Genomic DNA, 15,505 nt, shown 5'->3' with positions numbered 1-15,505 from the left:
AATGTCCATCACCTGACGAATGGATCAAGAAGATGTGGTATATATTCACGATGGAGTACTCCATGGCAATGAGAGGGAATGACATATGGCCCTTTGTAGGAAAGTGGATGGACCTTGAGGGTGTCATGCTGAGTGAAGTAAGCCAGGCAGAGAAGGACAGAAACCATATGTTTGCACTCATAGGTCTAGCAGGAAAACAGGAGAGACCTAATGGAGAACCAGGGAGAGCGGAGGAGGGAGAGAGAGTTGGGGAGAGACAGGGATGCAAAACTTGAGAGACTATTGAACGCTGAGAATGAACTGAGGGTTGAAGGGGAAGGGGGAGGGGGGGAAAAGAGGTGGTGGTGATGGTGGAGGGCACTTAAGGGGAAGAGCACTGGGTGTTGTATGGAAAACAATTTGACAATAAAATATAATGGAAAAAAAATAAAATTAAAAAATTAAAAAAATAAGCATTAAAATTTTATAAAAAAATAAAGAATCCCTTTAGGTTACTGACATGAAAACATATTTTCTGTTAAATGTCATATGGTACATATTTTAGGCTTTGTGGACCATAGGACCTTGTCACAACTTAGCTTTGCTGTTATAGCACGAAAGCAGCCATGGACAATATATAAAAAATGACAGTGGCTATGCTTGAATAAAACTTTATTTGTAGAACAGGAATCTGGGCTGCATTTGGTCCTTGAGCAGTCATTTGTTGACCCCTACTTTAGGTAATTCTGATACATGCTAATGTTTGGGAACTACTAGTCCAGAAAAAGTGATAAATGAATAGAAATAAAAAAATTCTATCAGGTATGATAAATTATTTGCTAAGGAATAAAAGGGTGTCATGACAGTGCACTAAGAGACACCGAGGTTCCTGAGTGGCTCAGTCACTTGAGCCTCTGAAACTTGATTTTGGCTTAGGTCATGATCCCAGGGTCATGGAATCGAGCCCTATGTTGGACTCTGTGCTGAGTGTGGAGCCTGCTAAAGATTCTCTCTCTTTATCTCTCTCTCTCTTCTGCCCCTCTCCCTTGCTGATTCTCTCTCTCTCTCTGTCTCTGTCTCTCTCTCTCAATAATAAAAAAATTAAAAAAAGAAGTAAAAAACCTAAATCAGACTTACTGGGTACGAGAATTTTAACAGAAAGTATCAGCTAATAAGAGGTAAAAGGACAAGGAGAGAATATTTTGGCAAGAGGAACAGATATGCCACTTTTCCTGAATATGTACCATCTACTATTCAGATCTGCTTCCTTACTGCCTTATTCAACTGTCAAGGACAGCCTCACTTCCATTATTTTGCTTGTCCTGCTTCCTTTCCTTGGAATGTATTTCCTCTTCTTTCTTATCCCTTTTAGTTCTACCTATTTCTCAAGGCTCAGTTCAGATTGCAACAGGAGTTTAAATTGCCCTTTTTGTCACAGCACATATCAAATGTTAGTATGTCAGAGAGATAGATCTGCTCATGAGGAGGCAGATACATGAACTTTGGATTAAGGATCAAGAGATATTGTAAAATCAACTGCAAATTTGCATGCCATATTGGAAGGAGGCACGTCATTTGGGTGAAATTGATGGATAAATACTGAGTGTTTAAAGATCATAAGCAAAGGACAATAAATTTCTATCATTTATAATTGGAAGTTGGAGCAAGAGGGGTATATTCCAAAAAAAAAATTATATGGGGTAAGATTAATGTTGGAAGTACAAAGAGAAACCGAGATAGACTAAACCTGTCCAATAAAAAAATTAAACCATTATAAAGATTATTAGTTTTCTTTAGTGAGAAATAGTGAAGGGTAATATCCAAACTCACACTCTATCTCTTATAAATGTTGCTATTTGTCCATTTAGAGTAAATCATTTTTACTTTTTAAAATAGACAGTGAATTGACATTTTCAGTAAAAACTTTCACTACCCAAATAAAGTCTAATGTTGAAATATCTTTTTATTTTAAATCAATATGCTTATATTAGGCAGACTCTACCTAACCATTAAGGGCTTGGTTGGTTTGATTGTACACAATCTGATAAGCAATCACTTAGAGAATTCTGTCTTTTTTCTTTTAAATAGTTTATTGTCAAATTGGTTTCCATATAACACCCAGAGCTCTTTCTCACAAGTGCCCTCCTCCATTACCACCACCACTTTCCCCCCTCCTCTTCCCCCTTCAACCCTCAGTTCCTTTTCAGTATTCAATAGTCTCTCGGGTTTTGTGTCCCACTCTCTCCCCAACTCTCTTTCCTCCTTCCGTCCACATGGTCCTCCATTAGGTTTCTCCTGTCCTGCTGTTAGACCTATGAGTGCAAACGTATGGTATCTGTCCTTCTCTGCCTGACTTATTTGGCTTAGCATGACAACCTCGAGGTCCATCCACTTTGCTAAATGGGCATATTTCATTCTTTCTCATTGCCATGTAATACTCCATTGTATATATATATACCACATCTTCTTGATCCACTCATCAGTTGATGGACATTTAGTCTCTTACCATGATTTGGCTATTGTTGCAAGTGCTGCTATGAACATTGTGGTATATGTACCCCTATGCATCAGCACTTCGATATCCCTTGGGTAAATCCCTAGCAGTGCTATTGCTGGGTCATAGGGGATTTCTATTGATAGATTTTTGAGGAACTTCCACACTGCTTTCCAGAGCGGCAGCACCAGTTTACATTCCCACCAACAGTGTAGGAGGGTGCCCATTTCTCCACACTCTCGCCAGCCTCTATAGTCTCTTGATTTGTTCATTTTAGCCACTCTGACTGGTGTGAGGTGGTATTTCAGTGTGCTTTTGATTTGTATTTCCCTGATGATGAGTGATGTTGAGCATCATTTCATGTGCCTGTAGGCCATCTGGATGTCCTCTTTGGAGAAGTGTCTGTTTATGTCTTCTGCCCATTTCTTCACTGGGTTGTTTGTTTTTTGGGTGTGGAGTTTGGTGAGTTCCTTATAGATTTAGATACTAGCCTTTTATCTGATATGTAATTTTCAACTATCTGTTCCTATTTTGTTGGTTGACTATAAGTTTTCTTTATTGTTTCCATTGCAGTGCAGAACCTTTTTATCTTGATGAGGTCCCAATAGTTCATTTTTGCTTTCATTGCCTTTGCCTTTGGGAATGTGTAGAGTAGGCAATTGCTGGGGGTGGTAGGAGAGGTCAAGGAGGTTTTTTCCTACTTTCTCCTCAAGGGTTTTGATGGTTTCCTGTCTCACACTCACGTCCTTCAGCCATTTGGAGTTTATTTTTGTGTATGCTGTAAGAAGGTGGTCTAGTATTATTCTTCTGCATTGTGCTCTCCATCTCTCCCAGCACCACCTGCTAAAGAGGCTGTATTTTTTCCATTGGATACTCTTTCCTGTTTTGTCAAAAATTAATTGACCGTACATTTGTGGGCCCAGGTCTGGATTCTCTATTCTATTCCATTGGTCTATGTGTCTGTTTTTGTGCCAATACCATACAGTCTTGATTATTATAGCTTTGTAGTAGAGGCTAAAGTATGGGATTATGAAGCCTCCCGTTTTGGTTTTCTTGAATATTACTTTGGTTATTCGGGGTCTTTTGTGGTTCCATATGAATTTGAGGATAGCCTGTTCTAGCTTTGAGAAGAATGCTGGTGGAATGTTGATGGGGATTGCATTGAATGTGTAAAATGCTTTGGGTAAAAAAGACATTTTAACAATATTTATTTTTCAGATCCATGAGCATGAAATGTTTTTCCATTTCTTGGTGTCTTCTTCAATTTCTTTCATAAGTTTTCTATAGTTTTCATCCTATAGGTCTTTTACATCCTTGGTTAGGTTTATTCCTAGGTATTTTATGGTGTTTCGTGCAATCATGAATGGGATCAGTTTTTGATTTCTCTTTCCGCTGCTTCATTATTGGTGTATAGGAATGCAACGGATTTCTGTTCATTGATTTTGTACCCTGCAAATTTACTGAATTCATTGATCAGTTTTAGAAGGCTTCTGGTGGTGTCGATCGGGTTTTCCCTGTAGAGTATCATGTCATCTGCAAAAAGGGAAAGTTTGACTTCTTCTTTGCCAATTCTGATGCCTTTTATTTCCTTTTGTTGTCTGAATGCTGACGCTAGGACTTCCAGCACTATGTTGAACAACAGTGGTGAGAGTGGGCACCCCTGTCGTGTTCCTGATCTCAGGGGGAAAGCTCTCAGTTTTTCCCCATTGAGGATGATATTAGCTGTGCGCTTTTTCATAAACTGCTGTTACATTGTTTAGGTCAGTTCCTTCTATTCTGACTTTCTCAAGGGTTTTTATTAAGAAAGGGTGCTGTATTTTGTCAAATGCTTTTTCTGCATCTATTGACAGGATCATATGGTTTTTATCTTTTCTTTTGTTAATGTGATCTGTCACATTGATAGATTTGAGAATATTGAACCAGCCCTGTATCCTAGGATTGAATTCCACTGGATCATGATGGATAATTTTTTTATATGCTGTTGACTTTGACTTGCCAGTATCTTGTTGAATATTTTTGCATTTGTATTCATTAAGGATATTGGTCTGTAGTTCTCTTTTTTGGCTGGGTCTTTGTCTGGTTTGTGTATCAACGTGATGCTGGCTTCGCAGAATGAGTTTGGAAGTTTTCCTTCTATTTCTATTTTTTGAATAGTTTGAGAAGAATGGGTATTAACTCTGCTTTAAATGTCTGGCAGAATTCCCCTGGGAAGCTCTCTGGCCCTGGGCTCTTATTCATTGGGAGATTTTTGGTTACAGATTCAATTTATTCACTGGTTATCAGTTTATTCAAGCTTTGTATCTATTCCTGTTTGAATTTTGATAGTGCATGTGCATTTGGGAATTTGTCCACTTCTTCTAGGTTGTCCACTTTGTTGGCATATAGTTTTTCATAGTAATCTCTAATGATTGCTTGTATTTCTAAGGGATTGGTTTTAATGGTCCCATTTTCCTTCATGCTTTTGTCTATCTGGGTGGTGTCTCTTTTCTTTCTAAGGAGCCTGGCTAGGGGTTAATCAATTTTGGTTATTTTTTCAAAGAACCAACTCTTGGTTTCATTGATCTTCTCAAATTTTTTTTGGATTCTATTTTGTATATTTCTTCCCTGACCTTTATTATTTCTTTTCTTCTACTGGGTTTGGGGTGCTCTTGCTGCTCCCCTTCTGGTTCCATTAGGTGGTCTGTTAGATTTTGAGTTTGTGCTTTTTCTAGTTTGTTGAAATAGACCTGGATTGCAATTACCTTTCCTCTTGAGACTGCCTTTTCTGAGTCCCAGAGATTTTGGATTCTTGTAGTTTTGTTTTCATTCGTTTCCGTATATTTTTTAATTTCTTCTCTAATTTCTGATTAGCCCAATCATTCTTCAGTAGGGTTTTTAAATCTCCACACTTTTGGAGGTTTTCCAGACTTTTTCCTGTGGTTAATTTCAAGTTTCATCTCATTGTGAATGGAAAGTGTGCATCGTATGATCTCAATTTGATTATATTTATGGAGGACTGCTTCATTCCCCAGTATGTGATATATCTTGGAGAATGTACCATGTGCAGTCAAACAGAAGGTGACTTTCTTAACTTCAGGATACCGAGTTCTCAATATATCGATCAATCCCATCTTCAGGTCAAAAATGAGTCTCTTGTAGACAGCAAATAGATGGATTTTGTTTTTTATCCATTCTGCTACCCAGTGTCATTTAGTTGGAGCTTTAAGTTCATTTACATTGTGTTATTATTGAAAAATGTGGGTTTAGAGTCATTGTGTTCTCCCTAGAATTCATGTTTATAGTGGTGTCTCTGGCACATTTTATTCTTTGCACCATTTCCGTCATAGAGGCCCTCTTAGTATTTCTTGTAGGGCTTGTTTGGGTGTCATTAATTCTTTCAATTTTTATTTATTTGGGAACACCTTTATCTCTCCTTCTATTTTGAAAGACAGGCTTGTTGGATAAAGCTTTCTTGGCTACATGTCTTTTCTGTTCATCTCATTGAAGATTTCCTGCCATTCCTTCATGGCCTGCTAAGTTTCACTAGGTAGGTCTGTAACCACTCTGATGGTTTCCCTTTTTATGTTAGGTCTCTTTTATCCCTGGCTGCTTTTAGAATTATCTATTTGTCTTTATATTTTGCCAGTTTAACTATGATATGTTGTGCTGAGGGTCGATTCAAATTATGTCTTAAGGGGTTTTTTTGTGACTCTTGAATTCGAATGTCTATTTCTTTCCCAAGATTTGGAAATTCTCAGATATAATTTGGTCTAGTATCCCTTCAGGACCTCTCTCTCTTTCTTCCTCTTCAGGAATTCCTATGATATGGATGTTGTTCCATTTGATTATATCACTCAGGTCTCGAATTCTCCTTTCCTGCTCCTGGATAAATTTCTCTCTCTTTTTTTATGCTTCCTCTTTTGTTATAACTGTGTATTCTAATTCACCTATTCCTCTCTCTGCCTCTTCTATCCTTGTGGTGACCACCTCCATTTTATTATTCACCTCATTTATAACATTTTGTAACTTGTCACATCTATTTTGACAGTCCCTAATCATTGTATCAGTAGCTTCTCTGATACTTTTTTCAAGCCCAAAGATTAATTTTATGACAAGTGTTTTAAATTCTTGTTCAGTTATGTTGTTTAGATCTGTTTTGAGGAGTTCTGTGACCCTGACTTCTTCCTGGATTTTGTTCAGGAGAGAGTTCTTTTGTTTTGTCATTTTTGCTAGTTTTCTGTCTGTCAGTTTTAAAAAGCATGTTGTGCACTGTGCACCTGTGAGTATTGCTCTGTTAAAGGAGACTTATTGACTATCCAGGGCCTGTCATTTCAGGAAATATTCTTTTAATGCTGTCTCGCAATTTCTCTTGTTGTGCCTTTGATTATTTCATTTCCCTACTCAGCGATATTTCGGACTCTCTGTCATGTGTACTTTGGCTTATTTCTTCGGGTACCCCTTAAAAGGAAAGCAGACAGACAAACACACAGGGAACACAAGCACAAAAATGCACAGACAAACCAAACAAACAAATTAAAAGGGAGAAAGGAAGAAAAGAAAAGGGCGAAGAAAGAGAATAAAAGAAGAGAAGAAAAAGATAAAGGGGTGTAGAGAAAACAAAGCACAATGGACAGTCTAGAAGTGGATAACCAGTCAAGGGGAGAGATAAAGATGAGATAAGGGGGAACATATCTGGATGGCAAGAGGGAAAAAATAGGGCAAAAGGTAAAAGGAAAATAAAGAGTAAAATTTTTAAAATTCAGTAAAAAAGGCAATAATAATAAAAAATAAGTACAAAGATAAAGCAGCAGTTCCCCCTCGCGGATAGGTGTGGTTTGGTTAGGTAAGTCTTGGGAGCTGCTCTTGGAGAGCAGCAGAGAGAAGAATGGCAGAGCCCCAAGCTCTGCTGGAACTAAGCACTGCAGGTCACTCTTATGAGTCTGATCTCCTTGTGCTGCAGCTGAGGCAAGCTGTATTTTTCAGGTCTGCCTTGCTTCAAAATTCTAGTCTACGCACTTTTATGCTACCACAGATGAGATGTACTCGCTTTGGTGGCTGGCTTCTTAGCCAGGATTTTGTAGGGGGAGAAAGCAGTTTCTTTTGGTGCCAGCAGGAATTTGCCTTGTAGCTGCTGGAGGTGAGGCGCGCTGCAGGAGGCGAAGTGCAGCCCCCACAGACAGGGCTGCAATCTCCCAGCCAGGATTGCGTAGGGGGAGGGACCACTTTCTCTTGGCACCTGTCAGGATTCACACTACTGCTGCCTGAGATGAGGGGTGCTGCCAAAAGCGAGGTGTGCATTCCCGCTGCTGTAGCCAAAGAGAGTGACAGCACCGCCACCGCTGCTGCCAACTCCCTGCTGGGATCGCATAAGGGTGGGGGCTATTTTTTTGTCTATTGGCACCTGGGATTTGGGATTTGTGCGGCTAATGCTGGAGGCAAAACGCACTGTTGAAATGAGGTCTGTGCTCCCACTCCCGCAGCTGAAGCCAAAGTGCGTGCCCCCATGGCCTCTGTGGCCACCGTCTCCCTGCCAGCATCATGCCGGTATTGGGGCTATTTTTTCCCTTGTGCCACCTGGGTTTGGGATTTGCACGGCACAGTGGTTATATTGGAGTGACAGTTTTTCTCTCCGTGTGGGGTTAAAGGTTCTTTATCTCTTCTCTAGAAACAGTACTATCAGTTTCAGTGTTCAGTTTCTCTTTCTCTTCCCTTTGTCTCTCAGGGGCTCTGCGAGCTTTCCCTGTGTTGGGCTGGGGGTCCCACCTCCCCTGCCCTTCTCAGGCTGGCCCGTTTTCCAATCTCCCCAGTTCGCACTCACTCACTCAAGCATCTTTGAGGTTGTCTTCTTTCTGGAGTCTGTATTTTCTCCTTCCACTCTTGCAGGTGAGAGTAATGTCCTTCTCAGTTCGAACAATGGGGCGGAAGAAGTTTACAGAGCTCCCTTCCTCTCCACCATCTTGGCTCCTACCCTGAGAATTCTGTCTTAATGAAGCTTACTTTATTTTGCATTTGCTACAAGTTTTACAAAGGTCTGAAAAAGAGAAAGAGATTAAGTGTGAGAGAGACAAGAGTATGTAGAAGGTTAATTCAGCACAACTTTTATATAGGGCATATATGAAGGAAGTTATGTTGTGGCTAGAGAGATAGGCAGGAACTAGAAAATGTAGGAGTTTTTCATGGTTTCCTCATTTCCATTAGTGATATGCTTGAATTCACTACTTTTATTTTTTGCTTATTTATTACTTATTTTTTATTTGCGGTTATATTCAGCTTATAAAAAACATCTTCTGAATATAACCTTAAGCTGACCATTACTTAATTTTGAACTCATTCTTTACTCCTCTCCCCTCCATATTTCGGATATTTGGAATCATATTATATATCCCCTTACTTTTTGCTTTTCTTGGCTGATTTTTACAGATATACTTAATTTTTCTAGCTCTTGCACACCCTATTTTTTGTACATTTACTTATGAATTTTGTTTTCCACTCAGAATATGCCTTTCTTGTAGGGTTGATTCAGTGATCATAAATTATTTTAACTTTTGTTTGTCTCGGAAACTCTTTATCTTTCCTTCCTTTCTGAATGATAGTTTTGCTAGATAAAGTACTCTTAGCTGCAAATTCTTCTCTCTTAGCACTTTCACTACATTATGCTGCTCCTTTAGGCCTGCAAAATATCTGCTGAAAAGTCAGTTGATAGCGTTATGGGTTTCCCTTTTATGTAACTGTCTTATTTTCTCTTGCAACCTTTAAAATCTTTATCACTATTTTTAGTCATTTTGATTACTATATTCCTTTGAGAGTACCTCCTTGGATTGAATTTGTTGGGTGATCTCTGTGCCTTCTGAATATGGATCTTTGTTTTCTTCCCCAGATGTGGGAAGTTTTCTGGTATTATTTCTTCAAATACATTTTTCTACCCTATTTTCTCACTCTTCTGGAATCCTTATTATGCAATGTTATCACACTTGCAACAGTTCATTTTTGCTTTGGATTCCCTTGCCTTTGGAGATGTTAAGACTTATTTTAAGAAGCACTTTTTAAAGCTATAGTAAGAATTCCAAATGACACGAACAAAATAAAAAATAAGTATACAATTGGACTATCAGTATCAATGGAATTTATAATATGCAACATATTGTTTAGTATCTATCTGGACATGAATAATGTAAGAAGTTATGTATAGAGATTTATCTTTGAAATTGTCAGATGTTTTTCTTTTCAATTTTTGTAGCCATAAATATGTCCAGCTACTAAAATTAAAGTTAAGCCATATTACTATTATAAGGACGCAGGTCCGATCCGGCCCTCCCCACCAGGTCTTCCCAGCCTTCCCGGAGCCGGTTGCAGCGCACTGCTGCGGTGGAAATGCACCAGCAGATGGATGCCTGGCTGGGGGGGGTGGCGGTCCCCCGCCGGCCACAGGTCCGATCCAGCCTTCCCCTGTACTTAAAGGGGAAGGCTCCGGCTTCTCCTGAAAGGGCGCACCTTAAGGAGGGACAACTCCTGTGGCACCCAATGGGGAGAGGCCGGCCGATACCTTTGACCTTTCTAGAGGCGGGCCTAGTCACGCCACACGTGAGGTGTCCTGGGCCCACTCTGATTGGTCAATACTCCAACTATTGTGATTAGCTCCCACAACTGCCAGTATTGATGGGGGGGCAGGGATTGGATCACTGTATACCTGTCATCATTTCCTGTAACTCCCCCTCCCAAAGGCATAAAAGGCCCTGCCCTGCCTTTGTTCGGGGCTCTCTCCATGTGGCCAGCGGGTCAGGTGGAGACTGTGAGCCTGAGCTTAAGCTTGTAATAAAGGCCGTTTGCTTTTACAGGTGTGACTCGGTCTCCCTAGCAGTCTCTGGTGTTTGTTTTGGGGTGATTTCACAAACTTGGGTACAACACTATCACTTGGATTCTCTTCCCAGTTCATCTGTCAGTATGTACCAAGTTGCAAGTACATTTGCCTTTCACTGTCATTTTTCTTAATTCCAGAAACCATTATTTCTTTGGATTCATTCTTCATCTTGTGTCAGAAGATATCCTCTCTGAGACTCGGTCCATTTATCCCTTTTTGCTTGTTTTCCTGACTCAATAGGTTCAATTCTTCTCACTCCAATATGGCTATTTTCTTCATGTTACATCCTTCCTTGCAATTTCAGTTAGCATTAGTACCAAAGCATGAAAATCCATTTTTTTTTCTTAAGAGAAAACACTATTCATAACTTTGGTCAGTATTCCAGAGGGAAGGTTTTAATTAAAGCATAATTATTATTTTTGCCTCCATCTTTCTGGCTTGGATTAGTTTACAGCATGCCATATGAATTATGCTTCTCATGTTCATCATGAAATTTCAAAGAGGAAATGAGAAAATCATATTAAACATAACTTTATAAGTTTAAGAAAAACATAAAAAAGACATAAAATTTTTCATAAGTTTCCATCCTTTTGTCCTTACAAACATCTCTAGGTTTTTCTCTGGTTCCTAGCAGGGAGACAACTTGTTGGCTTTATTTCTGGACCTGGAACACAAGGTTTCAGCAAAATCTCTTTTTGATTCAAGTCTATTTTATCTACAGGGAGACTGAGGGGTAAAATCTATTTCCTTTCAAATAACTTTAAAATGTGCCTTTATCGGTTCTTTAAGCAAGAAATACTGATTGTGTCAATCTGAAACTGGGCTAAGAACAGATCTGACTTTCTTTTTGTTTTTATTTTTGTGGTTATGGCAAATAAAATTAAATTTATAGGATTTATCAAGATACTTGACATAAAGTAAAGGTCATTTTGGCTTTTATACAATGTGAAAATTACTAAATATTTGTTAACAGCCATACAAGAGTTGTCTACGAAAAATATTTTCAAGGAGAACATTTTCTCTCCTAAGAATGTGTCTTTGTTTCATAATCAAGGATGTTGAATTACACAAAGAAAGCTTGTATTTTCCATAAAGAGATGTAACTTTCATGGTCAAAATAGTCTTTTTTGAAGCTATTTTTAATAAAGTATCTTTATGAGTTTTTGGTCCTCTTCTATTAATCTATAGTGGTTTTATCTTGCTGGGCTTGTTCAATAGGCATGCTTCTTGAAAGAAGTAAGGATAACTAGTAATCCATGACTCAGTGTTCATGGCAGTGAAACCTAAGTTATACTTTTTTTAAATGACAGACTACTGGCCATCTGGTCTTTCAAAAATATTTATACTTTTCGGATGTTAAAAAACGTTTCCAAGGATATTCTGAAAATATTACTACCAATATGTGAAAATCCAAAATTTTTCTGCTTATCAACTTTCACATTTATATAATTTGAATACTTGGACTGATATGAGTATGTGCTAATCCTCTGCTCAGGCTTAACTTGTTTCTATTTCATTTGTCTTATAAGAAATGATGCTTCATCAAGTAATCAAAATTCTCCCATAAAATTATTTGTTTAATTTACTTCTAATCTTTTTCTTTGGTTATAAATTGTGTTTTAGGCCAAGACTATGTTATTTTGTGCTTGCAGTCTCTTCTGCCTTCCCTTCAAGGTCTTTTCTTACTACCTTTAGGCAAAGTAGTGCTTCAATTGATTAGATTAAGGCTAAGCCTGGGAGTGGTACACATTTCCAATAGAGTTGATAAGATGGAAATAAGGTGGAAGCAACATGAAGCTTATGAGGAGTTAGATAGGTCTAGGAAAAGAGTTATTGGAGGAAAAGGGAAAACTGATATAAATAAATTATTGAATAAATAAATACACAGATGAATAAGTAAAGGAAAACAGACACAACTTCCATGTATAATTTATGCAGATTACTTTCTTTCCAGAAAGTAAACTTAATTTCACCTCCTTGAATGAGGGCTTAATTACTCACTTCCAAAGTATAGTATGTGGAAAAAAAGAGTTAAAAAGTAATAATGTAATGGATAAACCTGGCACACATTACTATTTAAGCCAGGTGTTCAAGGCTAACATTATCAGTGACAATACATGTTGATCACATGTACGTTATATATAATGGGATGAAAATGATACTACACTTCTGTGGTCTTATTCCCTAAACAAATAACCTCAGTTTAACCATGAGAACAATCAAACAAACAAACAAAAAACTCAGACAAATCCAAATTGATGGTTGTACTGCAAAATACTAGACAAGTATTCCTCAAAACTGTCAAGGTCATGAAGAAAAGCAAAGTGTGAACACTGCCACAGGCCAATAGAAACTAAAGATATGATTATTGAATGTGTTGTGGGATTCTTAAATGAGAAAAAGACATCATTGTAAAACTAGTTTAATCTGAACAAAGTCTCAAATTTGGTTAGTAGTAATGTATCAGTGTTACTTTCTTTGTTGTCAAAAATCAAGCATGGTTATGTAAGATTCTAACAACAGGGCAAACTAGGTTAAGAATACATGGCATTTCTCTGCACTATCATTGCAACTTTTCTATAAATCTAAAATTATTCCAAAATTTAAAAAATTGTTTAAAAGTAAATAGGGATAGACCATAGACACAAATTTTGTACATGTTATAATTGTCATTTTTAGCCAGGTGTCAGTCTGTTTATAAGCAATGGAAAGTTAATTATTTGTAAGTGTTATCAGAAAAATACCTAGAGAGGATGATGAAATTTGTAGTTAATGGATGTTGTTGAGATGGTGGTATGTATTTCTAGTACTTATGAAGCACGTGGGAGGAAAAGAGAGTCCCAGATGGAGTGAAGCCCTGGATAAATTAGATGAAAACTTGTAGACTCAAATTCAAAGATAAGACCTGTTGGAGACAAAGAAGATTAGGAGAGAGAGAGAAGGAGCAAGAAGATGCAGAGGGAGAAAGGAGGAAGGGATGGAGAAAGAATACTCTTGGCATTGTGATGTATTTGTAATCAAATAGAAGACAGAAAAAGCTAGAGTCAGGGTCAGTTGTTACTGGTAGGAAATTTGGAAAAAGGAACACAATTTAAAAAGACACATGCAGGTGAGACTTGGAAGAAAGGGAAAACTGATAATACTTTAATTCTTTTCCAAGATGAAGGAAAGAGAAATGGGTAGAGGGGATGATATAGGTACCTAGAAGGGAGGAGGAGGATTATTCAATTAAGCTACAGTAAAAATCCAATTAAGCAAAAACTGATATATCAGACATTTACACAAATAATCCCATATTTACCAAGAGTGGAAATTATTGACATCTTGGGAATGATCCCAAGGTATATATATAGTTATCTACCTACCAGGTCTAGAGGTGATTGAGAAAATTTTAGATCTGTAGTGACTTAAGGGGTAGAATCAAAATTGTTGAAACATCACTTTAGTAAAATCTCTGAATAGATTTCTTGGCTTTATTTACTAGAAAAGGAGTCACTTTAGGAAAACCTGTGACTGAAATAGTACTGAAAGATATCAGCGGGCATTTGGATTAGGTAGTAAAAGTAAAAGAAAAAGTAGAGGTTGGTATGGCCAGACTCCTCTTGGAGTTCTGATTATGAAAATAAAGGAGAATATTATGTGTTTTAGCATAAATAAAAAGAATAACAAGCTTGGTTATAGCTTTCAAATATGGGGAGCAGGAGCAGAATGTGGGGATATTATTTTGTACTGCTTTTGACAAAAAGAATAGTGTTAAACGAAATTCTCTAACAGAACCAAAAAGTATAAAAAAGGTAATGGGTAAGAGAATGTCTTTTGAAATAACAAAATTTTATCCAAAAGTGATTAAAGAGGAGAGCATTATGAATATTGGGGTACATGTGCTTCTACAAGGGTTGGAGGGGGAGGGGGAGGGGAAAAGAGGTGGTGGTGATGGAGGAGGGCACTTGTGGGGAAGAGCACTGGGTGTTATATGGAAACCAATTTGACAATAAACTTTTTTTTAAAAAAGAATAAATTAAAGGAAAAAAAAAAGAAGAAAGCATTCTGCCTCAACTTTTGATAGTACATTGCTACTGCAACCATGGTTAACCCCAGAGCAAGACTAACTCCAAGTCCACACTATTAGTGTGGTATTTTTCAACAATGATACAGTGGCTGAGAATAATTTCAAAATAGTGAGTTCAGTAACAGACTCTGAATTCTCTATCATCTTTTAAAGAGTAGTTTAACAGGAGAAACCCGACAGAGGACCATGGGTAGGGGAAGTGGGGAAAAAGAGTTAGGGAGAGGGAGGAAGTCCAATCATGAGAGACTCTTGAATACTGAAAACAAACTGAGGGCTGAAGGGAAGGGGGAAGCAGGAAGGGGAGTGATGGTCATGGAGCAGGGCACTTGTGGGGAAGAGAACTGGGTGTTATATGGAAACCAACTTGACTGTAAACTATAAATAAGAAATAAAAATAATAAAAAATAAAGTGACAAAAATAAAATAAAAGCAGTTTATGTCTGTGCTAAGCTGATACTATGAAAAGTTCTAGTTTTTCTTTTGAAAAAAATTAATTGAATAGCAGCACATATCATAGTCTCCTTTTCTCATCCATGAAGATTTTTCAGGCCAAATTGCCAGTCAAGTTACTAGAGTTAGTGACAGTATGTCTGAATGATGGCAGTCAACTCATGTGGAAATAGTTCCCAGTTTATTGGTATTGAAAACTATAATTAGAGCAAACACAAGGCTTTTGCTATAGTGCATTGCTAGAGTGTATTCAGAATATGAGCAGAAGAAAAAACTTTAAGAAGAGACTTTTAAAGAGTGATCATAGAAAAACTTAAAGTAGAAATGGAAGAGAAAAGGAGAAAAAAAGATGCAAACAGGCAAAAGAAAGAGCTGCAAAAACTCAAAGTAAATCTTTCCCTTTCAAAAGCAGGATCATGTATAGAAGGAAAGAACTAAGCTGCCATTGATGGTAAGAGGATGAAGACAAAACTGAGTGAGAAAAACTCAGGTTAAAAAAAATGCTGGTCATGAGAGGGAATGACATATGGCCCTTTGTAGGAAAGTGGATGGACCTTGAGGGTGTCATGCTGAGTGAAGTAAGCCAGGCAGAGAAGGACAGAAACCATATGTGTGCCCTCATAGGTCTAGGAGGAAAACAGGAGAGACCTAATGGAGAACCAGGGGGAGCGGAGGA

This window comes from Suricata suricatta, chromosome X (genome assembly GCF_006229205.1).
Source record: "Suricata suricatta isolate VVHF042 chromosome X, meerkat_22Aug2017_6uvM2_HiC, whole genome shotgun sequence".
In the NCBI taxonomy this organism is placed as follows: Eukaryota; Metazoa; Chordata; class Mammalia; order Carnivora; family Herpestidae; genus Suricata; species Suricata suricatta.
The sequence above is the reverse complement of the archived record's forward strand: the minus strand, read 5'-3'. Positions refer to the sequence as shown.